We start from the raw sequence: 26,429 nt of genomic DNA, 5'->3' as shown, positions 1-26,429 counted from the left end.
CAAAAATTAAAAATAATAATAATAAAAATATTGACCACCTTAAAGACCTGTTGAGAAGGATTCAGAGGTTACCTCTAAATGCAGTGGAATATGATGAATTAGAGTTATCTTCCAAGGCAAGCAAACACGAAGCCTCAGCCTGCATGTCAATTACTCACCATCCTCGTATGATAGCATGTGATATGAAAGAAATGAAAGTGTTAGTCACTCAGTCGTGTCTAACTCTTTGTGACCCCATGGATGTAGCCCGCCAGGCTCCTCTATCCATGGGATTTCCCAGGCAAGAATACTGGAGTGGGTAACCATTTCCTCCTCCAGGGGATCTTCCCGACTCAGGAATCGAACCCAGGTTTCCTGCATTGCAGGAAGATTCTTTACCGACTGAGCCTCCAGGGAAGCCCATGTGATCTGATGAGGCAAAATAAGTGGAGTCATTACTTTCCTCATCCTGAGTCTCCAAGGACTTTAGAAGGACTAAGATTTCATTTGCCTAATTAGACAGCTGGATCACACTATGGCTTCACAGTGAACTTCAGCCACATAAAACCTAAGCCTTTTTCATACCTGCTATTAAATCTCATTTCTCCCATTCTGTATTATGCAAATAAAGAAAAGGAACCAAACAGTTTAATTTTACATATTCCCCTAATAAAGTTCATCTTTCATAATTTAGCCTACCACTCCACCCTACTAAACTTGTCTTACCGTGGTTTTTTTTTTTTCTTGGTCTATTTGATAAATCACTCATACTGTATGTATCTGCAGGCCTCTGTCCATGAAATGAAGGTTAACTGTTTACATTAACTCCTTTACAAGAGTGATACAAACATGAATTTAGATTTTGTTTTCATGGACCTACTTTGTACCACCTGGGATACAGTTGCTCAATAATTTCAAGAAATTATTTTGGGCTAACAAATCCTTTGCATCTTTGTCCGTTGTGTGTTCGGTGAGAATAAACAAAGACATTTGCATTAGTTCATGGAAGTGGCTCCTTTCACAGAATAATTGCTGTCACTCATTGAGTATCATTCTAAGTCAAGGGTTATCTAATACATTATTTCTAACCCTTACAACAACTTTAAGAGGTAGGTTTTACTATCCCTTTGGGGGAGGGTGAGGCAATGGAGATATAAAACACTGAATTACTCTCCAAGATCACACAGCTAGGACATGGTAGGGCTGAATCCCAGTCCCAACCTGCCTGACCCCAAATCTTGTGTCCCTTCACAGTGCCACATGCCTTCTCCCAGTGCGTGCCTCTCTGAAAGACAGCAACACTTGCTGGAAATGACAGAAGGCAGAGATCGGGGGCAGAGATGAATATAGAATAACTACCCATGGATCACATTTTTTTAAAGAACCACTTTTTCAGGTCTTTGAAATATGATCTAGCCATGCTTCAGAATATTACACAATTGCTAAAAAGAATAAGGTAGATCTACATTTTTCATATAAAAGAATCTAAAATGTCCTGTTAAGTATGTCTATTCAAGATCCTATTTTTTAAACATCATATTAACATAGTTTATATATAGACTTTATTTTCTTGGGGCTCCAAAATCACTGCAGTTGGTAACTACAGTCATGAAATTAAAAAATGCTTGCTTCTTAGAAGAAAGGCTATGACAAAGTGTATTAAAAAGCAGAGACATCACCTTGCCCACAGAGGTCCATATAGTCAAAGCTATGATTTTTCCAGTAGTCATGTACAGATGTGAGAGTTGGACCAACCACAAAGAAGGCAGAGCGCTGAAGCACTGAACTGATGCTTCAAACTGTGGTGCTGGGCAAGACCCTTGTGAGTCCGTTGGGCAGCAAAGAGATCAAACCAGTCAACCCTAAAGGAAATCAACACTGAATATTCATTGGAAGGACTGATGCTGATGCTAAAGCTTCAATACTTTCGCCACCTGATTCAAGGAACTGACTCATTGGAAAAGACCCTGATGCTGGGAAAGATTGAGGGCAGGAGGAGAGAGGGTGACAGAGGATGAGATGGTTGGATGACATCACTCAGTAGACATGAGTTTGAGCAAACTCTGGGAGATACTGAAGGACAGTGAAGCCTGGCATGCTGCAGTCTGTGGGGTCGCAAAGAGTCAGACACAACCAAGCAACTGAACAACAATGACAATTAACATAGTAGGTAGGAGGTAGAGAATTATAGGTGGCTTCCAGCTTCTTTTATTTTGCCTTCCAGTTTTATTGGCATATAGCACTGTATAAGTTTAAGGTATACAGCATAATGATTCAACTTACATACATCATGAAATGATGACAATGAGTTTAGTGAATATCCATCATCTCATATAGAAACAAAACAAAGAACACTTTTCCCTTGTGATGAGAACTCAGGATTCACTCCAGTTTCTATTTTTAACATTTTTGTTTTGACTGAAGTTTTACATCTATGTACAGTAAACCCCCTACATACGAACCTACATATTGCAACCTTCAAGTTGCAAACTTTCAAAGATGTGAACATGTGTTCCATCAACATCAGGCATGATTAACATTGCAGTTTGCCCTCTGTCTCCTATTGCTGACCATGCTTCAGCTCTACCATCACCCACCTCCCCGGCCTCCTCCAGTCTGTAACTCTTCTTACCTCTTCACTTGAGGCCAGCCCCTGTATGCCAACTGTTTTACTGTACTACTGAACTTCTCAACTGTACTGTAAGATTTAAAATGCCTTCCTTATTTTTTGTGTTTGTTTTTATGTATTGTTTGTGTGAAAAGCATCAATATTATAAATCTATTACAGTACAGTACTATTTCTCCAATTGTGTTAGTTGTGTGTTAGTCTAGGTACTAACCTTGTTGGACTTACGAGCAAATTGGGCTGTGTTCTCAGAACAGAGCTTGTTCACGGGCAGGCAGATCTGAGCTGCCTACAGAAATCAACAGTGTCAACAATCAGAAATGCATTGTCTCACATAAGACCTGAGGTAGAAAAAAAAAAAAAAAAAAAAAGACCTGAGGTAGGCTAGGACTTGCATCAGTGAATCCAGTGGTTACCTGAATTACGACATCCTAGAGCATCTTTTCACTCTCCCACCCTCAGCATGAGCTCAGCTCACATCATCGCCTGGTGCCAGAGCTGCCATTGTGATACTGTCCAGCAAAAAAGAGGCAACTATTTCTTTCCATGTGACTCTTTTTAGCAATAAGAAGAACCTATTCAAGAACTATCCACAGCAGACTTCTCACATCCTATTAGGCCTGCATTCCCAGTCCCTGCTAATCCAATCACTGGTAAAGAGGACAAAGTTACTCAGCCTGGAATGGGCAAACAATTTTTTCCCTAAGACTGGAGAGGCCCATGACTTGCCTAGACTCTGAACAATACTGGGGTTCTATTAACAAGGAAAAAGTGGGAGAAAAGCTCATAAGAACATAATCAATGCTGTCACAGCTGTTCCCTAAATTAATTATGATACCATGCTCCTCTTATGAATATTCTCACCCAGCCATTCTATGTCCCTCCCTGCAGTTATGTCTTTGCAGAAGTATATGTGTTTCTGAGCCACAAATACTAGATTTAAGGACCATTTGCATTGTTATAGTATTAGCTAAAGTGCTAGTGATTTTGTTACTGCTACTTATGCTGAGAGGGATACTCATAAACCTCTGTGATACTCATAAACCTATCGGAAATGTCACTGTAAATATGATTGAAACACACTGATTAAAATCCACTGAAGATCCAAAACCTTGGTCTAGTTGATTTCAGAAACAGAATTCTGAAAGCAAGCAAGCAAATGATTTTTAGTGGTGGTAATATATGGCTCAATAGAGCAGGATATACAGTGTTTGACAAGAAGTATTAAACTGAATAGCTTTTAGAGGAGAAATTTAAAAACAGACAGATCTGTCTTGAATGTTTGAAGATACAGCTTTCTACAACCCTAGGGTCCAATGAGCTCTTCTACCCTTCTGAAAACTTAGAAGAAGGTACCTCCCTGCATTTTTCAGCCTTTTGTCCATTTGGAAAAGTCATCAAGACAAAAGTCTCAAGCCCCGTGTTACAAACGTGCGGAATCTCTGACATGGAATCAATAACAAATCTAGTTGGCAAGGTAGCTAAGTATGTCCAACAGGGAGAGAGAAGGAGAAAGAGATTTCCCAGCCCCATCAAAGCTGGACCTGCCATCTCCTGACACAATAAGATTAAAAACAAAAATAAATAAATGGGACCTAATCAAACCTACAAGCTCTTGCACAGCAAAGGAAGCCTTAAACAAAACGAAAAGACAGCCTACCAAAAGGGAGAAAATCCTTGCAAACAATCCAACCAACAAGGGCTTAATTTCCAAACTATATAAACAGTTCATGTAACTCAACAACAACAAAATAAACAGCCAAATGAAAACTGGGAGAAGACCTAAGAAAACATCTCTCCAAAGAAGACTCATAGTTGGCCAATGGTGGTGGTGGTGGTTTACACACTAAGTTGTGTCCAACTCCTTTGTGACCCCATGTACTGTAGCCTGCCAGGCTCCTCTGTCCATGGAATTCTCCAGGCAAAAATACTAGAGTGAGTTGCATTTCCTCCTCCAGGGGATCTTCCCAACCCAGGGCTCAAACTTGTGTCCCCTGCTCAGCAGCAGGATTCTGGGAAGCCCACAGATGGCCAATAGCCACATGAAAAGATGTTCAACATTGCCAACTATTAGAGAAACGCAAATCAAAATTATAATATGGATGGTCACCAAGGAGGGAAGGTAGGGTGGAATGAATTGGGAGATTGGGACTGACATATATACACTATTGTGTATAAATAGGTAACTAATGAGAACCTACTGTGTAGCACAGCGAACTCTAGGCAATGCTCTGTGGTAACCAAATGAGAAAGGAGCCTGAAAAAGAGTGGATATGTGTATACATATATGGACCTAACAGAGCAGAAGATATTAAGAAGAGGTGGCAAGAATACACAGAAGAACTATACAAAAAAGATCTTCACAACCCAGATAATCATGATGGTGTGATCTCCAACCTAGAGCGAGACATTCTGGAATGTGAAGTCAAGTGGGCCTTAGGAAGCATCACTACGAACAAAGCTAGTGGAGGTGATGGAATTCCAGTTGAGCTATTTCAAATCCTAAAAGAGGATGCTGTGAAAGTGCTGCACTCAATAAACCAGCAAATTTGGAAAACTCAGCAGTGGCCACAGGACTGGAAAAGGTCAGTTTTCATTCCAATCCCAAAGAAAGGCAATGCCAAAGAATGCTCAAACTACCACACAATTGCACTCATCTCATACGCTAGCAAAGTAATGCTCAAAATTCTCCAAGCCAGGCTTCAACAATGTGTGAACCGTGAACTTCCAGATGTTCAAGCTGGATTTAGAAAAGGCAGAGGAACCAGAGATCAAATTGCCAACATCCACTAGATCATCGAAAAAGCAAGAGAGTTCCAGAAAAATATCTACTTCTGCTTTATTGACTATGCCCAAGCCTTTGACTGTGTGGACCACAACAAACTCTGGAAAATTTTTAAAGAGATGGGAATACCAGACCACCTGATCTGCCTCTTGAGAAACCTATATGCAGGTCAGGAAGCAACAGTTAGAACTGGACATGGAACAACAGACTGGTTCCAAATAGAGAAAGGAGTATGTCAAGGTTGTATATTGTCACTCTGCTTATTTAACTTATATGCAGAGTACATCATGAGAAATGCTGAACTGGATGAAGCACAAGCTGGAATCAAGATTCCTGGGAGAAATATCAATAATCTCAGATATGCAGATGACACCACCCTGGCAGAAAGCGAAGAACTAAAGAGCCTCTTGATGAAAGTGAAAGAGGAGAGTGAAAAAGTTGGCTTAAAACTTAACATTCAGAAAACTAAGATCATGGTATCCAGTCCCATCACTTCATGGCAAATAGATGGGGAAACAGTGGAAACAGTGGAAGACTTTATTTTCTTGGGCTCCAAAATCACTGCAGATGGTGATTGCAGCCATGAAATTAAAAGAGGCTTACTCCTGGGAAGAAAAGTTTTGACCAACCTAGACAGCATATCAAAAAGTAGAGACATTACTTTGCCAACAAAGGTCTGTCTAATCAAAGCTATGGTTTTTCCAGTAGTCATATATGGATGTTAGAGTTGGACTATAAAGAAAGCTGAGCACTGAAGAATTGATGCTTTTGAACTGTGTGATATTGGAGAAGACTCTTGAGAATCCCTTGGACTGCAAGGTGATCTAACCAGTCAATCCTAATGGAAATCAGTCCTGAATATTCATTGGAAGGACTGATGCTGAAGCTGAAACTCCAATACTTTGGCCACCTTATGCAAAGAACTGACTCATTTGAAAAGACCCTGATGCTGGGAAAGATTGAAGGAAGGAGGAGAAGGGGACGACAGAGGATGAGATGGTTGGATGGCATCACGGACTCAATGGACATGAGTTTGAGTAAACTCCGGGAGTTGGCGATAGACAGGGAGGCCTGGCCTGCAGCAGTCCATTGGGTCACAGAGTCAGACACAACTAAGCAACTGAACTGAACTGATAGCAGGAAACTAACACAACATTGTAATGCAAACTATATTCCAAGAAGAATTAATTTTAAAAAATCTACAATGAGACACCCCCTAACACTAGTCAGAATGGCCATCATTTAAAAGTCAACAGATAACAAATGCTGGAGAGGGTATGGAAAAAAGAGAACCCTCCTACATTGTTGGTAGGAATGTAAGCTGGTGCATTCACTGTGGAAAATAGTATAGAGAGTCCTCAGAAAACTAAAAATAGAACTACCATATCATCCAGCAATCCTACTCCTGGATATATATCCAGACAAAACTTTTAATTCAAAAAGATGCATGCACTGTTCACAATAGCCAAGATATGGAATGTCCATAGACAGATGAATAGAACAAGAAGATATGGTATAGAAATTCCCTGGTGCTGCTGTGGATAGGAGTCTGCCTATCAACACAGGGGACATGGGTTTGATCCCTGGTTCAGGAACTAAGCCCATGCCCCACAATTGCTAAGCCTATGCTCTACAGTCCGAGAGCCGCAACCACCAAGCCCTTGTGCTGCAAGCCAGCCTGCCTAAAGCCTGTGCTCCACAACAAGAGAAGCCTCCGCAGTGAGAACCCCGCACACTGCAACAAAGAGTAGCCCCTGCTCGGCGCAACTAGAGCAAGGCCACAGAAAGCAATGAAGACCTGGCACGGCCAAATGTAAATAAATAAACAAACATGCAAAACAATCATTTAAAATAAAAAGAAGATATAGTACATATATACCATGGAATACTATTCAGCCATAAAAAGGGCAAAATAATGCCATTTGCAGCAACATGGATGCAACAAGAGATTATCATACTAAGTGAAACAAGTCAGAAAGAGAAAGACAAATACTGTATGATATCACTTATATATGGAATATAAAACATGACACAAATGGGGACTTCCTTGGTGGTCCAGTGGTTAAGACTCCATGTTTCCACTACAGGGGCACAGGTTCAACCCCTGGTTGGGAAACTAAGATCCTACATGTCACGTGGCACAACCTCCCCCCTGAAAAAAAGTAAAATATGACACAAACAAACCTGTCTACAAAACAGGAACAGGATCACAAACATAGAGAACAGACTGGCGGTTGCCAAGGGGTACGGGTTTAGGGTAGGGATGAAGTGGGAGGTTGGGGTTAGCAGATGTAAGCTTTTATATATAGAATGGATAAACATCAAGGTCTTACTGTGTAACACAGAGAACTATATTCAATATCCTGTGATAAGCCACAATGGAGAAGAATATTTTTAACAGTATATGTGTATATATATATATATATATAATGTGTACATACAAAGATATATGTTACATATAGCTGAATCATTTTGCTGTACAACATTTTGCAAACAACAGTTTGCAACACATTGCAAACTAGATATACTTCAATTAAAAAATATATTGGCAAAACTAAAACAAAGTTGGACCCTGAATTCACAATTATCTTAAATTCTTCCCCTACCCATCATCGCTCCGTCCCCTAAAATGCCCTTGGCTCTGACCTGCCCTGTGCCAGGTGCCTTTGCTTGTCCCTCTGAGCCACTCCCCACTGCTCTCCACCCTGCTCTGTTGTACCCCCAGAACCCCCAGATTGGAAGGATGCATCAATTGACTCCTCATCCTCTGACCTCCAGCTGAGTCTGTCACTGGTAAGTGATCAATGGGAAGGAGCAGAGAGAACTCGTTGGAGAAGGCAATGGCAACCCACTCTAGTACTCTTCCTGGAAAATCCCATGGACAGAGGAGCCTGGTAGGCTGCAGTCCGTGGGGTCGCTAAGAGTCAGACATGACTGGGCAACTTCACTTTCACTTTTCACTTTCATGCATTGGAGAAGGAAATGGCAACCCACTCCAGTGTTCTTGCCTGGAGAATCCCAGGGACGGGGGAGCCTGGTGGGCTGCCATCTATGGGGTCACACAGAGTTGGACACGACTGAAGCGACTTAGCAGCAGCAGCAGCAGACAGAACTTGGGGGATTTATTCTCCAAGTCTCCTCCCAGTGGGGTCCCCAAGGGCCAGCTGCATTCTAAGTTCTCAGCTCAACTATGCAGCCTTCTCCACAGTCCTGTCACTCTAGTTCCATTAGCCCACTCTTCACCTGCCCTTAGAGGTCTCAGAGTGGCAATAAAGGCCCACCATTACTAATCTGGGGTTCTGCACTATGCCTTGTGGTTTCCCTACACTCTGCCCACACTTTCGTAAATAGTTTCTTTATGAACACTTCTTGAGTTCTCCCAACTTGAGGTGCCACGTGTTTCCTACTGATACCTCTCTCTAATTTGATCTTGTATAGGCTGGATGCTTTTGCTTGCGGATATATCAGTGTTCCTGACTCCCAAATCACCGCTGTGCTGTGGCAACAATCTCAGCCTCCAAAGTTGCAAAGAACCCACTCTACCTTCTGTAGCCAGAAGACTCTGGGCTAGTCACTTTATCTCTTTGAGCATCAGTTTCTTCATCTGCAAAAGGGCAATAATAGTGGTATCCACTCATAGAGATCCCGTTAGGATCAAAAATCACAGTAGGGAGTGATGGGAAGTGTGACGAACTCACACCTCAACTAAAAGGAGATAGCAACTCCTCAAATCTGAGTGACATTTGTCTTATGGGAAAGCCTGCTCACAGTATCAGTTCTTCTGATACTTTGAGCCAAAATCCAGACTTCTATATGAAATTTCACCTTTACTAGAATATCAGTACCATGGGGACAATAACAACTATTTTATTCATTACTGTATCCCCAGTGTTTGGAATAGTGCTGGGCACACAGAAGTGATAAAAAATATTTGGTGAATAATTATCCCACTTTCTAGACATTAGTAACTAGTGAGTTACTTTGAACTGTGGTGCTGGAGAAGAGTCTTGAGATTTCCTCGGACAGCAAGGAGATCAAACCAGTCTATCTTTAGGGAAATCAACCATGAATACTCATTGGAAGGACTGGTGTTGAAGCTGAAACTCCTGTATTTTGGTCATCTGATGCAAACAGCTGACTCATTGGAAAAGTCCCTGATGCTGAGAAAGACTGAGGGCAGAAAGAGAAGAGGGTGTCAGAGGACGAGATGGCTGGATGGCATCACCAATGCAATGGATATGAACTTGGGAAAACTACAGGAGATGGTAAGGGGCAGGGAGGCCTGGCGTGCTGCAGTCCATGGAGCAGCGAAGTTGTGTCCAACTGGGTGGCTGAACAACGAACAACAACTAGGGAGGACAAAACAACCCCAGGGCCATGCAAGTGATACGTGACCATGGGAGTGAACATCCCCTCAAATTTCATATTCTAAGCACCTCACTCACCTCATCCTAGCCCCAAACAAAACATTCCTGTTAATTGCTACTTTCGACTTATGCTCTAGAAATAGCCACAATTTAATGGCTCTAGTAAATGATGGATCTTTTTTTGAGCCCCCTCCTAATTAGATAAAGCCATATTTTCAAGAAGTAGGGTCCAGCCATAATTTTCAGCATTGCCACTATGCAGCCTCTAGCTCAGTTCACCTATAGCCAGGCCCCGAATGAATATGCTCAGGGCTGAGATAAAAGTAATACAACAACTTGTGTTAGCCCAAATAGCTCACAGATCCTCCTATCCCTCTGCCACAGCCTGAGGATATGAACCCAGTGAGCTGCAGATTTGTTACCCAGTTATAAATGCCAAGAAGGTGGCGCTCCAGCAAATGAATGACTCGGTGGACACACCACAGATACATAATATGTGAAAAACACTTCTATTTTAACAGCACTTTGCAGTGACACTAATATTGATGAAAATGTTAGCATGTATTAGATACTGTTATGCTCAGTGAAAGAGGAGGTTTGCAGGCTCCAGGCCACTTCTAGTCCAGCCACTTTTAGAGGTGTAAGAAAGCATTCCCAGCTAATAGGTATTAGCCCCTGTGTGAAACAAGCTGGTTGGATCACATAATACCAACACTTGACCTTGGCAGTTATCTTGCGGTGGTCACTGTAGGTTAACTGACACAACAGTCCTTACAAAATCATTCTCATCCAGTCAACTTCCCCTCCAGAGGTTAATAAGTTTTTCCCCAGACTCTTCTCTGGTTGGCAATGATCATGTAAAACACAGTTCATGAGTGAAACTCTGCTGAGTGAAAAAGGGAGCTCTGGGAAGAAAATGTGCTTTCCTGATAAAAGGGGCAGAAGTATTAAGTCAGAACTTCCTGCCCTGAATTGGGACGTGATGTCTAGAGCAATCGCACAGCCATTTTAAAACCAAGAGGAAAAGAGGACTGCAGTGACGGCAGTCTCAACATCACTGAGCCTCCGAACCAGCAACAATAGCTGCTCACGTGCAGACTGTTCAGTTCAGTCACTCAGTCATGTCTGACTCTTTGTGACCCCAAGGACTGCAGCACGCAAGGCTTCCCTGTCCATCACCAACTCCCGGAGTTTACTCAAACACGTCCATCGAGTCGGTATGCCATCCAGCCATCTCATCTTCTGTCATCCTCTTCTCCTCCTGCCTTCAGTCTTTCCCAGCATCAGGGTCTTTTCCAATAAGTCAGTTCTTTGCATCAAGTGGCCAAACTATTGGAGTTTCAGCTTCAGCATCAGTCCTTCCAATGAATATTCAGGACTGATTTCCTTTAGGACTGACTGGTTTGATCTCCTTGCAGTCCAAGGGACTCTTTTTTTTTTTCCCAAGGGACTCTTAAGAGTCTTCTCCAAGACCACAGTTCAAGTGTCAATTCAGTGCAGACTGAATAAATAACTATTTGTATAAGGTTCTGTAAATTAACTATGTTGTTCAATACCAGTGAGTGCTTTCTGATACTTATCTTAACCTCTCTGTGCCTCTGTGGTATCATCTGTATGACAAGAACAACAGAAGTGGTAACTTTAATGAATTCTGTTCAAAGTCTTAAAACAGAACTTGGATTTACACATATGCACTGTTGATACCATGTTTAAAATAGATGACTAATGAGAACATGGGCTTCCCAGGTGGCACTAGTGGTAAGGAACCTGCCTGCCAATGCAGGAGACATAAGAGATGTGCCATTCAATCTCTGGATGAGAAAGATCCGCTGAAGGAGAGCACGGTAACCCATTCCAGTATTCTGTTCATGGAGAATCCTATGAACAGAGGAGCCTGACGGGCTATAATCCGTGCGGTCGCAAAGAGTGGGGCACAGCTGAAGCGACTTAGCATGCACGCATGAGAACATACTCTGCAGCACAGGGAACACTGCTTCATGCACTGCAGTGACCCGGATGAGAAGGAAGCCCCAGTGGGAGAAGACATGTGGATGGCTGGCTTACTCACCCTGGCGCAGCGGAAACTAACACAGCATTGTAGACGCAATACTCCAATAAAAACTAGTTTAAAGAAGAAAGAACCCAGTACACAGTAAAGCCTTAACATTAGCATTTCTACTGATTCAGAAGCTACTAGGCTTTTTTTTTTTTTTTAATACTAAGGTCATCACAAATAATGCCTGAATCAATGTAAGCAAAAGGCTAAAAGGAAATAAAGCAAATAAGTGTGGGCGGGAGAACAGCAGATTTGGATTCAGAAGATCCAGGTTCTAAATGTCCAATAAGAGGGGGAGATAAACAAACAAAGCCACAGCCATTCTACAAACTACACATGCAGCCATTTCAAATGCGTGAAAATTGCTTCTCAGCCTTTGGGCTAAGATCAAGTGTAATATATTCTTACCAGTTTAAAATGCATGGGAAAGATATATAAGGATATGAAGAAATGCTTAGGACAAGATGTTAAATAACAGGAAAACAGAACTGACACACAGACATATTACATTTAAGTAACAATCCCAACTGTATTTTTTTTAAGTGAAAATGAAAAGGTATGAGCCAAAATAAACGCAGACACACACTTATTCACTCAGTTGTATCCGACTCTTGCAACCCCGTGGACTCCTCTGGCTCCCCATCAGGCTCCTCTGTCCATGGGATTTTCTAGTCAAGAATAATGGAGTGGGTTGCCATTTCCTCCTCCAGGGAAGCTTCCTAACCCAGGGATTGAACCAGCATCTCCTGAGTCTCCTGCATTGCAGGTGGATTCTTTACCAGCTGAGCCATGGGGTTGGCCCCCAAAATAGACATTTATAAGCTTATGGATAGTTTTCTGCTTTACAGTTTTCTGAATTTTCCAAATTTTCAATTTCAAGAATATTTTGTTGCATAATAAAATTTTTTTATAATTTAAAATTTTTCTCTTTCACACTTTTCTCCATTTTCAGAACTCCTTTGCAGTAAACTTATACAATAAAATATGTTAGTTTTTTTAAAAAAGAAAACACACTTGTTGCCCAGAGGCAGATGGAATCTGACTAGTGTTTGTAGTATGGCAAGACCCAAGGCAAAAATTACATTATGGTTTCTTAAAAGCTACCAACAACATAATTTTAATATATTTTAAAGTATAACTGTGCTGTGGAGGGTGGAATTAATCATGTACAAGGGCTCACTCCTGCTTACCAAAGACATAGGCAGGTGAATTAGGGTGAACCTCAATGTATACTAGTCTGTTTTCAGTTACACTAGAGAAAATGAGGCAGGGGTGCTCTTTCTTTCTTATCTTCCTTCTAAGAAGCTTATATGCTTCCTATGAATTTTTTTAGAATAAAAGTTATCTTTTTATTTGATATTTGTGGCCCAGCTTCACTAGTTACTAGCTTCATGACACAGGAGACAGACAAGGTGTGAAGCCTTTGAAAACTGCATTCCCCATCTCTAAAATTATGGATATATCTACTTCACTGGAGAAAGCTATGGCCAGCAAATAAAATAATGTTCGTTGAAGTACTTTATAAACTGTAAAGCCCAGTACAAACTTTAGTGGAAAGAACATAGGCTCAGATTAGGCAGCCCTGATTAACAGTAAGTGACACTTACTAGTGTGTGATATTTCAACAAGGTATATAACCTCCCTGAGCTTCAGTTTTCTCATCTAGACATATTTCTTCATCTATGACACCTGGAGCATTGCAAACACATAATAAAGTTGTAATTATACTGTAGCCAGTTCCCAGGAATAACTGAAATAGCTCTTCTACTTGGAAGGGCTGCCCAGAAGGTAGGAGGAGGACTTCCTTCAAAAACAGTTCCTCAAAGCACCTTAATGCCAAAGAAGAACAAAGAGGAACAGGGCAAGGTGCTTGGTTTCCCACTCCCACACCCCAGAGCATTTTACATCCAAGCTCTGAAATATTGTTAGAAAAGAGGGCAAGATAATCTAGATGTGAAGAAATATGAAAAAGGAACTGTGGAAGTTAATGTTATGTGTCAATTTGACTGGCTTACAAGGTGCCCAGATACTTGGTAAAACATTGTTCTGGGTGTATCTGTGAGGGTGATTTTAGATGAGATTAACATTGGAATTGGTGAAGGGGGTGATGGGATGAACTGGGAGATTGGAATTGACACATATACACCTGATAGTGTGGCACTCAGTTGCTTCAGTTGCCGACCAACTCTTTGTGACTCCATGGACTGCAGCCCACCAGGCTCCTCTGTCCGTATGATTCTCCCGGCAGGAATACTGGAGTGCGTTGCCATGCCCTCCTCCAGGGGATCTTCCTCACCAGGGATTGAACCAGAGTCTCCTGCATTGCAGGTGGATTCTTTACTGCTGAGCCACAGGGGAAGCCCCACACTATTGTGTATAAACTAGATAACTAATGAGAACCTACTGATTAGCACAGGGAACTCTACTCAGTGCTCTGTGGTACCTAAGTGGGAAGGAAATAGAAAGAGTAAATACAGGTGTATGTGTAACTGATACACTTTGCTCTATGGTAGAACCTAACACCAGGGCTTCCCAGGTGGTGCTAGTGGTAAAGAACCCACCTGCCAATGCAGGAGACAGAGATGTGGGTTCAATCCCTGAGTGGGAAAGATTCCTTGGGAGAGAGCATGGAAACCCACTCCAGCATTCTTTCCTGGAGAATCCCATGGACAGAGGAGCCTGGTATGCTATAGTCCATAGGATTACCAAGAGTCAGACACAATTAAAGCGACTTAGCATGCACCCATGCAGTGACTTAGCAGCAGCAGCATGCAGGAACTAACATCACATTGTAAGGTAACTATGTGCTCAGTTGCTCAGTCATGTCCAACTCTTCGTGACTCCATGGACTTTAGGCCACTTGGCTCCTCTGTTCATGGGATCTCCCAGGCAAAAATACTGGAATGGCTTGCCATTAAAATTAAAAAAACAAAAACAAAAACGGAACTGGTGGACTGAGTAAAGCAGATTGCCCTCCCTGGTGTGGGTGGGTCTTATCCAATCAGTTGATGGCCTACATAGACAAAAAGGCTGAACTGCTGGGAGCAAGATGGGATACCTCCTGTCTGATTGCTGAGCTGGGGCTATTTTGTCCCTGCTTTTGAACTCAAACTGATACATCAGCTCTTTCTGAGCCTTAAGCCTGTTGGCCTTTGGACTGGAACAACACCTGGTCCCTCTGATTCTCAGGTCTTGAAACTCAGACTGAAACTTCACCATTAGCTCTCCTGTGTCTCCAGCTTGCTGATTAACCCCACCAAGTGGGACTCCATAATCACCTGAGCCAATTCCTTATAATAAATCTCAATGTATATATAATCCTATTGGTTCTGTTTCTCTGCAGAACCCTAATATAGGAATCTTCACCTTAACTAACAGAGGTTTGACAGCTGGGAGGACTCAAGAAATTACTGTGTCCCTAAATCACCAAGTCTCAGTAGCCTAGTCATATGGATAGACAGCAACTACTGAGTGTGTGTCCAGCTACGCACTGTGTCCCATCAATGCAAGCTGATAAATCATGGTCTTTCCCTTTTATCTGAGGATGGCAAATCAATACTTCCATTAGTATTAATATTATTACCCCCAAGGCACCTCTCCAAGAGCATCTGACACGTTCTCTCCCAAGCACAGAGCCAGAAGGATGATGAATCTGCCTCTGAGATCCCATTGATCACAACAGGAAGGGAGAGGATGAGAAGGAGAGAAAAAAATGCAAGTAAGGGTAGAGGGGAAATAAAGAGTCTGAAAAAGTCAAAAAACACTGCTTAAAGTGTTAAGGGTGGACCCTGAATTTACACTTTGAACATGTTCTCAGGTAATACTTATGTTACTTGTCCAGGAAACTCACTTGAAAACTACTGGTTTATACAATGGATGGATTCTTAGAAAGTAACATCTATACATTGAGAGTTCTTTTTCTTCTTATTTGGGCAGGAAAGTATAAGTAAAGAAGAGAGAAAAATCGCCTGCTACCTCACCATCCACGACCCACTGGATTCCATACAGACACACACATCCACACACATGTACACTTCCCTCTTGAAAAAAAAATCACACTATATATTTTTCTACACTCACTTCCTTCACTGAACACATCAGGAACCTCCCTCCATATAACTTCTACTAAATGCATAGCACAAGCATTTGTCTAGATTGATCACAATTGTGTGTGAAATCTTCTTCAGTAACTTTATTGTTTCAATTAAACATGTTCAGTGTAAGAATCAAACACTAAAGGAAAATAAAAAGAGAGGAAAACACATCTTAATTCCCACCACTCCAGAGGTAATCCTTGTTGATAAACTGATGTATATTTTCAATGCACATATTCCTTTATGCATTTATAATTTTACATAAACTGAATCCTATAATCCATGCTATTTTGTAACCTGCTTTTTCCACTTACAGAAAATAAGTTTTGATACAGCAAACACAATCTCAAAAATCCTTGGGAAATGTATTACTTAATGGAATCGCCTCTGACTTTTAAAAAAGTCCTCTTATGAAAGAAACATTCTTCATATAGTAAATTTTTGCCTACTCCTCATAAATCTACTTCAGCATTGTTTAGAGTGTGTGTGTGTGTGTGTGTGTGTGTGTGTGTGTGTGTGTGAATTCCATATTTCATTTACCAGGTCTGCCTTAGGAAGAGTTCACCTGCATTAAGGATTAGCCTTTTGCAGTAAATCAGAATCCGTGGTCTAAGTCCCTGTTCACAACACAGATGGTCAGGAACTCAGAGCATCTGGAGTTTCTGGAGTAAATTCTGGATTTTCTCTAGCATCTAGGACTAAAGACACTGATCTGTGATCTCACTCAAGTTTCACCAGTGTTCTGGTTCTAAAATGAGTCACTGGCTAAAGGTCTAGTAAGCAAAAGGCGGAAGTGGGCAGACTGGTAGGGCGGGGGTGGGGGTGGGAGAGGGAGGGGTGGGGCCTTGATACCATCGATATAGCTCAGAGAGCACACCCGTGTCCCAATACCTGTGCCGGGGGAACTTCAGAAGAACCAAGCCCTCCTTTGCATCACATAACATCATTCCACCTTTTTATTTGGCATTTTTGGTTAATTTGTCCTCAGTTTCCAGATAACCCTTGGTGTGAGATTCACTGAGATCATGCACAAAATGCACCGAGCCCCGTGCCGGCACGTAGCAGGTGCTCAGTAAGCATCAGGGTCGCTGAGAAGGGTCTCCCACTTTGGGCCTGCCTTCCCTCACTGGGCCAGACCAACCTGCATTCTGCGAACATTAAGAGAGGGACATTTTAGGACACCAAGACGCTTAAAGATGAGTTTCCAAAGGATGGGAATGCCTGGTTCCCCCATCAAATCTAAAGCCTGACAAAGCCCAGATGTTACTCACACAGAAAGCAGCCCTCTGCCTAAAGGGGGAAATCACCATCATCGCAGCAAACATGACCTTCGGAGCAGACCTAGCTGACCCAGGACATAGGAGGACGACACACGGCTTCACCTGAAGCGTAAAGCTGGCCATCCTGGCAAAGGGAGGGAGCCTTCAAAACCCTCATGTTCCTTTTCCCCTGAAGAAACTGGGCACCATAGTCAGGTCTAATCACATCCTCCTTTTGCCTAGTTTGTAATACAAAGACACAGTGTAGCCCTAATGTATTTATAGAAGGCAAGGAAATAGAGATTCAAATAAAGGGAGAGGGGGACCACCAGAGGGATGTATCCATGTGTCTCATTTTAAAAAGGGATCAATTAGCTCAGCAGTCCATGCTAAATAATACTTGTCACATTCTGCTAATTCCATCTGATGCCATGCAGAGGGGAAAATATCATGCATCTCAAGCTTTATTAAAGCCATTTTCCCCAGGAGTCTCCCATAACAGCGTGGAAAGCACTTAATACAGTACCTGGAACATCATAAATATAAACTAGTAAAAGCGGCAGCAGCCAAGAATGACTTGCCTAGGGCATCCATTTAGCTAGTTGGAACACTGCTCAGCTAGAATCCAAGTCTTCTCACAGTTAAATGAGAACTCCTCCCGTGAAACCACCCTCACTATCCCTTCAGAGCCTGAGACTTGGCCCTTGTGTCTCCAGTCTTCCAAGTTCTCCAGCCGACCTTGGATCTGTTCTCTCCAACGTCCCTCGAATCCAGGATGATAGAGATATCCCAGCTAAAGAACTAAACTTCACAGGTCTGACACTGACACAACCCATGGAATTCAGTTCTCAAAGCTGAGGATACACATGGGCTTTCCAGAGTCCGGTACAAAGACCCCTCCATCATGGTCCGGGTCCATCCCAACCCTGAAAGATACAAGAGAGAAAAGTCAGGTGAACCCAGAGCAGCCGCTTCCTTGGACCAGGTCTAATTCTGGCACTTGTGAGTCCTAACCACCTGGAGGATGTGCTTCACAGATAGTATTAGTCATTCAGTTGTGTCTGACTCTGTGACCCCATGGACTGTAGCCTGCCAGGCTCCTCTATCCATGAAATTCTCCAGGCAAGAATACTGGAGTGGGTAGCCATTCACTTCTCCAGGGGATCTTCCCAACCCAGGGACTGAACCCAGGTCTCCTGTATTGCAGACAGATTCTTTACTAACTGAGTACCAAGGAAGCCCACCTCTCAGATACATATATCATTAAACACGGTAGCTGGGCTTTCCTGCCTTCTGGTCCTCCCACACGCTCTTCCCCTGCCTGGAAAACTCTTCCCTTTCTCCACCAATTCATCCTCAGGTTCTCACCTTCAATGTCACTGCCTCAGAGAGACCATCTATGGCAGAAACTGCTAACTGTTTACCTTACATCTCTGCTCCCCTCCTTCTGAGTAATAGGATCTCCAAGGTTATAACAGAGCCCCTAAGGGCACATGACATCTGGCATATGACTTCCTTTTCCCCAGCCTCATGTGATTGAGCCTTGGATATGAGCAGAAATGAAGAGCTTTCCAGTGCCCCCTCCCTCTCTTAGTGCTGGACTATAGACAGGTTGGAGAATCACCATGGACCATGCAGATGAGGACAGCGTCCCTCTCCGAGGAAAGACAGAGCAACACACCAGGAGATCCCTGAAATTGTGGGCTTCCATATAAGGCCCAGACTGCTTAAACCTGTGCTACTGTATGAGTGAGAATTCAACATCTACCTTGCTTGCTAAGTCGCTTCAGTCATGTCTGACTCTTTGCAACCCCATGGACTGTAGCCCACTGGGCCCCTCTGCCCATGGGATTTTCCAGGCACGAATTTGAGAGTGGGTTGCCATTTCCTCCTCCATGGGCTCTTCCCAACCCAGGGATTGAACTTGTGTCTCTTTCATCTCTTGCACTGGCAGGCAAGTTCTTTGCCACTAGCACCACCCGGGAAGCCCCTTCTACCTGGCTTAAGCCACTACTATTGAGGATCTCTGTTGGAACACTTGAATGTTACAGTTTTCCAAATACCTCTTCCTTAACCCCCAATAACTCCTGTTAGTCTCTGTCATAAGATTTGGCTCTTTCCCTTCATAGTATTTACCAAAACTGAGTAACTACAAAACTTTCTGTATAGTTATTTAAGCAATATTTATCTCCCCACAACATTATGTTTACCACAGTGGCAGAGCTCATGCTAGGGGTTTTTAAAGTATATATAATAGTTTTATTGAGATGCAATTCACAAACTACCCTCCTATTTAAAGTGTACAACTTGGTTTTTAGTATATTCATTGAGTTATGTAACTATCAACATAATCAATTTTAAAACATTTTCTTCAAACAATCCAAATGGATTGTTTCTACTTTTTGCCTGTTATGAATAATACTTCTGTGAACACCTGTGTAAAAGCATATGTGTAGACCTCTATTTTCATTTCTCTTGGGTATACCCCTAGGAGTAGAATTGCTGGGTCATATGGTAACTCTATTCCAGACTGTTTTCTAGGACTGTCGCACCATTTTACAACACTACCAACAGTGTGTGAGGGCTTAAATTTCTTCCCATCCTCCACCAAGACTTGTCATTATCTTTCTTTTGATTATAGCCATGCTACTGGGTGTGAAGTGATATCTCATTGTGGTTTTGATTTGCATTTGCCTGATGACTAATGATGTGGAGCCTCTTTTCATGTGTTTACTGGCCATCTGCATGCCTTCTTTGGAGAAAAGTCTTTTCAGATCCCTTACCAAGTTCTTAATTTGGCTGTTTTTCTTTTTTATTACTGAGTTGTAAGAGTTCTTCATATGTTCTGGATACAAGTCCCATGTGTATGATTTGTGAATATTTTCTCCACTCTATGGGCTCTTTCAACTTTCTTGATAAGTGTGCGTCTATTTTCTATAACATTATTTCCAGCTTAAAGCATAATGTATAGTTCATGTAGGCACTGCAGTGATTTGGGAAAAAGAAAAGGAGGAAGGCAGGAACTTTTAGGGACCATGTGGTTTAATTTCCCTGTTTTACAGATGGGGAAACTGAAAGCCTTGAGACATTAAGATGCTGCACAATGAGATAACAAAAACAAGGAGCTAGAAGTTAGACCTGGGTTCTAGTCCCAGCTTGTGAGAACTAAGCAGGTCACATAATCTCTCTGCACATCAGAGAACTCCTCCTTCCAGTGAGGTACTAGAAGGAACAAAGTGAACGAATGCATAAGAAAGCACTGCTTGAACGTGAGTTATAACTCTTGAGGCCCAAGATCAAATAGCTAAATCAGTCAAGTCAGAAAAAGGTGGCAGATGACCCAATTTCTGGTCCAGGTGCATGCTGGGGCATTATAATACAGTTTTCAGATTGTTGCTGATTCCCATCATCAACTGGGGTATCTTCTGGTTCAACACAGGGAAGTATCTATCCAGAATCACTCAGATTCTGAGTCTTCCTACTCACTGAGCATCCCAGACAAGAAGTGATGCTTCTACTAAGTACAGTCCCCGAGCAAGGATTGTGTCTCATTCACTGTGGAATCCTCAGTACCGAACACTGTGGCAGGCACATGGCAGATGCACAGAAGCACTGTTTAGTGAATTAGCAGCTGAATGAACGAATGAGCACGTGTAGCATGAACCTCTACCCCACGACCTTAACGGAGCAGATGGGGATGAATTTTTATGGGGTGGAAGGATTCTGAGGTAGCATCTGGGCATAGCTAGGGGCTGTAAAGCACAACAATTGATAGCATGCTCTGGTGTTTGGTGACCAGGTTCTAATCCTAGCTCTGCCACTGGCCAGCTTGGAGACCCTGGGCACATTACTGACCACTCTGGGACTGTTTCCTCATCTGACTAGGAGGATAATAGACCCACCTCACTGAGTTGTTGTGGGGGTAAGCAAGATGATGTGTGTAGAACACAGTGCTTGACTTGCAGTAAATACTCAAGTAATATGAGCTTTACATCAGAATCAGGAATGAATGATGTGACAGATGTACCAAGTCTGCTACGAGTGCAAAGGGGGAAAGAGGCAGCCACATATTTTGATCTCTACTTAAATGTACATCTGTTTATATCTATCACTGTGCTACACCCATGCTTTCCACTCCTGTTCCATGCCAGGCTTCATGCTCTGTTCATCCATGGCCCTAAGCCAAGGCTCCAGGCATTTTTCATTCTGGTTGGATCCACACAATTTGGTGATTACTATATAAACACCATGTTTTGCTCACACTGCAGCATCAATTCTGCTTACTGTAAACAATCCACTTGGCTCTCACTTCCCCCGGGTGGTGTGGAAAGCCTTCTCTACCATCCTCAACTCAACCTGTCACACTTAGAATTCAACGTCATGTACAATGCAAATACCCAGATTTGAGAAGCTCCACTGATTCACTGCTGCAGTAAATCTCACTTCCTCCCTTTTTTATGAAGGAAAACCAAGAACATGGGAGGGGAAAGGGGGATACACTTCCTGCAAAAAGTTCCAACTTAGATGACTCTGAGATATAAGAGCTAGCAACACAGGAATCTAGTGGGAGGTGGGGAGGCACACAACATGAAAACCACCAAGCACCAACCAAGTGCTTGCCAGACCCACACAAGGCACTTCACATGCAAATCGGTAGGAAGTAGATACTGTTGCCTTCTCCACTTTACAAAAAAAAAAAAAAAAAAAAACTTGAGGAGGAAGAGAAAGGGAAAGGGAAAGAGGATAAAGGCTAAACTGTTAAAACCCTCACCCTAGTACACACACACACAAAACAACAATTTTAACCACTCTGCCCCACTGGCTGCCTCTTGGAAAAGGTTCCTTCCCTAAAGCAATGTAAAGATTAGGTAAGGTGGTGATGTATATAGATAAAAAATAAGTAACTGTAGAAGGCAACATATAATATATGCTAAAATAGGCTCATGGATATATTGCACAACATGGGTAATAAGGCTAATATTTTGTAATAACTGCAAATGGAAAGCAGCCTTTAAAAATGTTAAAATTTTAATTAAATTTTTTTTTAAAAATAGGAATTCCCTGACAGTTCTGTTGTTAGGACTCCACACTTCCACTGCAGGGTGCACAGGTTCAATTCCTAGTCAGGGAACTAAGATCCTGCATGCTGTGTTGAGCAGCCAAAAAAAGAAAAGAAATCTATATGCTAATACTGGCATCAAGAAGAAGGACCTTGAGCTGGTAGAAAGAAGACCTCACTCTAGGAACAGTTCCCAGGAAAGCTCCCCTCACAATCGACCTTGTCCCCATACATGGAACCCAGTGCCTGGGCTAGACCTCGGCTTACCTGACTCCTCTTTCTTTCTCACCCTCCCTTCCACCTCTCTGCAAAGTCTGTGAGCTCTACCTTCAGAGCGTACAGGAATCTTACCTCTTTCTCTCACTCACACCGCCATCACCTCCCACTGAGGACCTGGTAACAATCTCCTCACTGGGTCCCTGATTCCACTCCTGCCCCTGCTGTCCATCCTCCAAACAGTGGCTGGGAAGAGCCACTCAAAAGGCAAATCAGGTCAGCCACTGCCCTGCATAAAGCTTCCAAATTCTCTCAAAGCAACACCCAGACCCCCTAGCACTGTGTATAAGGCCTGTGTGATCTGGTCCCGTCCCATCTCCAGCCTCATCTCCCACCATCCTTCCCTCACTCATCTACTCCTCCCCACCTGGCCTTCTTGCTGTTCCCAGTTCCTTCCTGCTGCTGCCTTTTCCTGGGACGTTCTTGCCCCTTCTTCCAGAGTCTTCTCAAGTGTCACCTTGTCTGAGTCACCAGAACACCTCCCCTCACCTAAAAAAAAAAAAAACCATACACACACCCACACTCACCCCCAAGGACTCTAGCTCTATGCCTGCTCTTTTTTTCTTCACAGAACTTCTCACTATTTGAAAGGTACAGCTACCTATTTGTTTATTGCCTGCCCCACAAGAATGGAAGTTCCAGGAGGATAGGCGCCTTGACCAGAATAATGCCTGACAAGGAGCAGGTCAGTTCTCTACCTATTTTTTCATGATCATCTCTCAAAAGAGCCTTTTTAGGGATTTTTCCTAATCATCTCCACTATGAAATTTTAATACCATAGATATGTCACATATCTGTTCATGTACTATATGTGTATCTGTGCTTTATACACAAAAGGAATGAAACAAGCCAATTTTTGTGCCTTTGGGGGGTGATAGTTCCCCTGTTGGGAATGCAGAGAACAGGTGCTTGATAAATATTTGTAGAACAGATAAATCGCCTGAGGTGGACAGCAGGCTGAAAGACAGACATTATTCAAGGTATCAAGTTCAGGTCAGGAAATTCCCAGCGACCTCACCACCCAGCCCTCAAATCTGCAAAGTGAGTACATCCTGTCAAGAGGTGTCTGGTGACTATGTGGTATTTTTCTAATTCAGGTTTTCAGCTGTTTTTTTTAAAAAAACCTTACCTTATTTTGCATCCCAAATCTTACCATTATTTTGGATGCTTAAGTTCACTATTCCTTCACCTCAACCCCAGGCATGCTTTAAAACCCAGATAAGCGTCACCTACCCCCAATTCATGAACAATACATTCTTCATCCATAAACCTTCACTGGTTTCTACGTTAGCCAGATTCTGGAGATGAAAAGACAATGATGATCCAACTCCTGCCCTCTGGCAGCTTTAGGCATGTGAGGGTAGGCAAGAAGTTTAGTATAATACAGCATACCAAGTGCTCCTATACGAGAAGGGACAAAGTGCTTTGAAAAGACAGTGAAATCTCTCCATCTACAGCCAGCTATCCATTCGTGCATCACTCATTCACAGAGCACATGCCATGTCATGATCTGGGGCACGACGCTGGGGTACAGCAGGGAACAAGACGAGCATGGCTGCTGCTATGGTCTCCCTGGAGACGGCCGAGTAACAGGGGGGACTGAGGTCTTACTGATAACCTCACGGAACAAGTGAGTTCAAATGTGAGAAGCGCTACCAGTGGAAAAGTACACGATCCTATCAAGCACCTGGTAGTGAGGAAAAAGTGACGTTTAAGGAGAAATCCTGAAGGATGAATAGGCTGTGGTCGGGAGTCCAGGCAGAGGGAACAGAATGTTCTGACACTATGAGATAGGACAGGAGTAGGCACACAAGTGGGGACTGAGAGGGACCCCTCTCCTGGGGAGAGTACTGAGACCAGGGATGATAAGGTCATCCCAGAGGTGAGGGAGGCCCAGGCAGCCGAGATCCAGTTCATATCACCCTTTCTTAGGAATTGGGGAAAAAAAGAGGAAGCACAGAAATGATGTGATCCTGACTGCACTTTTAAAACATTCTGGCCAGATGCGATGAATGGTGGGGGAAGGGCATGAAATAGTCCTGTTTGGCCATCATCTGATCATGCAATGATCCTGTGGGTTTTTGTCTCCATCACTGCATGTTTGTGAGACTGAATTTCTCAAAAACAGGTGTCTATTGCACATGATAGACAATTAGAAAACATTTCTTGGGTAATTACTCTGTGATAACAAACTCTATGTCTTTCTCATAACGAACAACTCCTTGCCTCTGCCCTCTGAAAGAGTCCCTCCTGTCCCCAACGGTCCCACACCCTCTGCCACTGTTACATTCTGGTTCTGAAGACCACCACACCTTTCAGATAACCTCCTCACAAGCTCTCTGAACATTCATCGCATTGCCCGGACAGGGGACATCGGAGTCACCCAGACCCTTCAACCTCTGGTTCTTCAGAGTTTGCATCACCAGTGAGGCAGGAGTTCACACCTGTGCTGCTGAAGCAGGTCACAGTGAACTTCAACTGCACAGCCAGAACCATTTCTCAGCCACAATGGAGAACAGGACAGAGCAACTCAGCAAAGTAATTGCCTCCCATTTACAAGGACATACTCTGCACTGTTGAGATGGTTTATCAACTTCATGAGATTTGTAGTCAGAAAACACTGAAACAAAAGAACAATACGAAGGCCTTTTAACCACTGACTGTTTACATTTATCAGCCTCCTGTTCTATCCATTATTAGCACTCCCCCAGGACAGAACCCAGGGAAAAAAACTGAAATTATATGAAATCAATAAAAACTTGAATTCTCCAGGTACACAAGACAGAATTCTGTTGTGTAACTCTGTTGGGTAAATGTATGCAATTTATCCTGTGGAAAGAAACCCACATCTGACCTGGTCTTATTGTGTTATACTAGATGAACAATCCATTGCTGTTTCTAAGAATTCATGCCCTTCTCCATCATGCATTTTCCCTATTCTTTGAGGGAAAAATAAAAACTAACCCAAAAGTTGTCATAAATATGATCTTGCCCCCCAAAATTACCAACATGGCACTCTGCTCTGGCTATATACAGTTAGAATATAGGAATGAGTGTCTAGCATGTGAGACTTTGAGGAGAGCTACTAACTAATCTAGTACAACTTTGCAAACCTAAAATCCTTTCAAAACTAAATGAATCCTGGTCTTGCAGTTCGTTTCCAAAAGGTGTAAAGGAGAGGCATCCAAATTGCTTTATATGCTCTCCACTAAAAAAACAGTCCCTTACATAGCACTTTCTTTTAAACAGTCTGCATAATTGTCTTGTTTAGGTCTCCATACACAGCCTTAGAAGGAAAGCTGGAGCAGACATGGCCATATTAAAGAAACAGGGTCAACAAATCTTTGCCAAGAAGAAACTGCAGGGTTATCCTCCAGGGTTAAACTTCGTTAGCCCTTTGTATAAAACAAAATCCTCTTATAAACAGGTGGCAAGTTCTTATGGACAGAAAAGAGATTTAATAAAAAACACAACTCACCAAACAACTGACTGTGGCCCATGTATGGGAAGGAGGTCAGGGAGGCACCTCGAGGTTCTGGGGCCCAGTCGGCCAGAAATCAGACAGAGCTTACTGCATAATAGGCCTAAATCTGCAGAAACTGACATCTGGATTCACTCAGCAGAAGCCAGCAATACCTCTCTCTGGTAGTCCAGCTTATCCACTTCAAAGGAAATTGTTTCCTATTAGGGAGGGGGAGGTGGTGGAGGAGCGGGGTTCTAAATTCTCTGTCCTGTTTCCAATGGCCTTGACTGTCTCTCCCTCTGTGCATAGCCTCTGCCACATCCAGGGTCCATGCCCTTGTGGTTACTAAGGTACCAGTTTCTGGGGATTTCTCTGACTCTCTCCCACTTCCCCAGGCTAGCATGCTCACCTGTAGAAACACAAATTTCCAGGGCATTAAACTCTGTGGATGCACAAAATGTAGAA

The sequence above is a fragment of the Cervus elaphus genome, chromosome 9 (assembly GCF_910594005.1).
Source record: "Cervus elaphus chromosome 9, mCerEla1.1, whole genome shotgun sequence".
In the NCBI taxonomy this organism is placed as follows: Eukaryota; Metazoa; Chordata; class Mammalia; order Artiodactyla; family Cervidae; genus Cervus; species Cervus elaphus.
The sequence above is the reverse complement of the archived record's forward strand: the minus strand, read 5'-3'. Positions refer to the sequence as shown.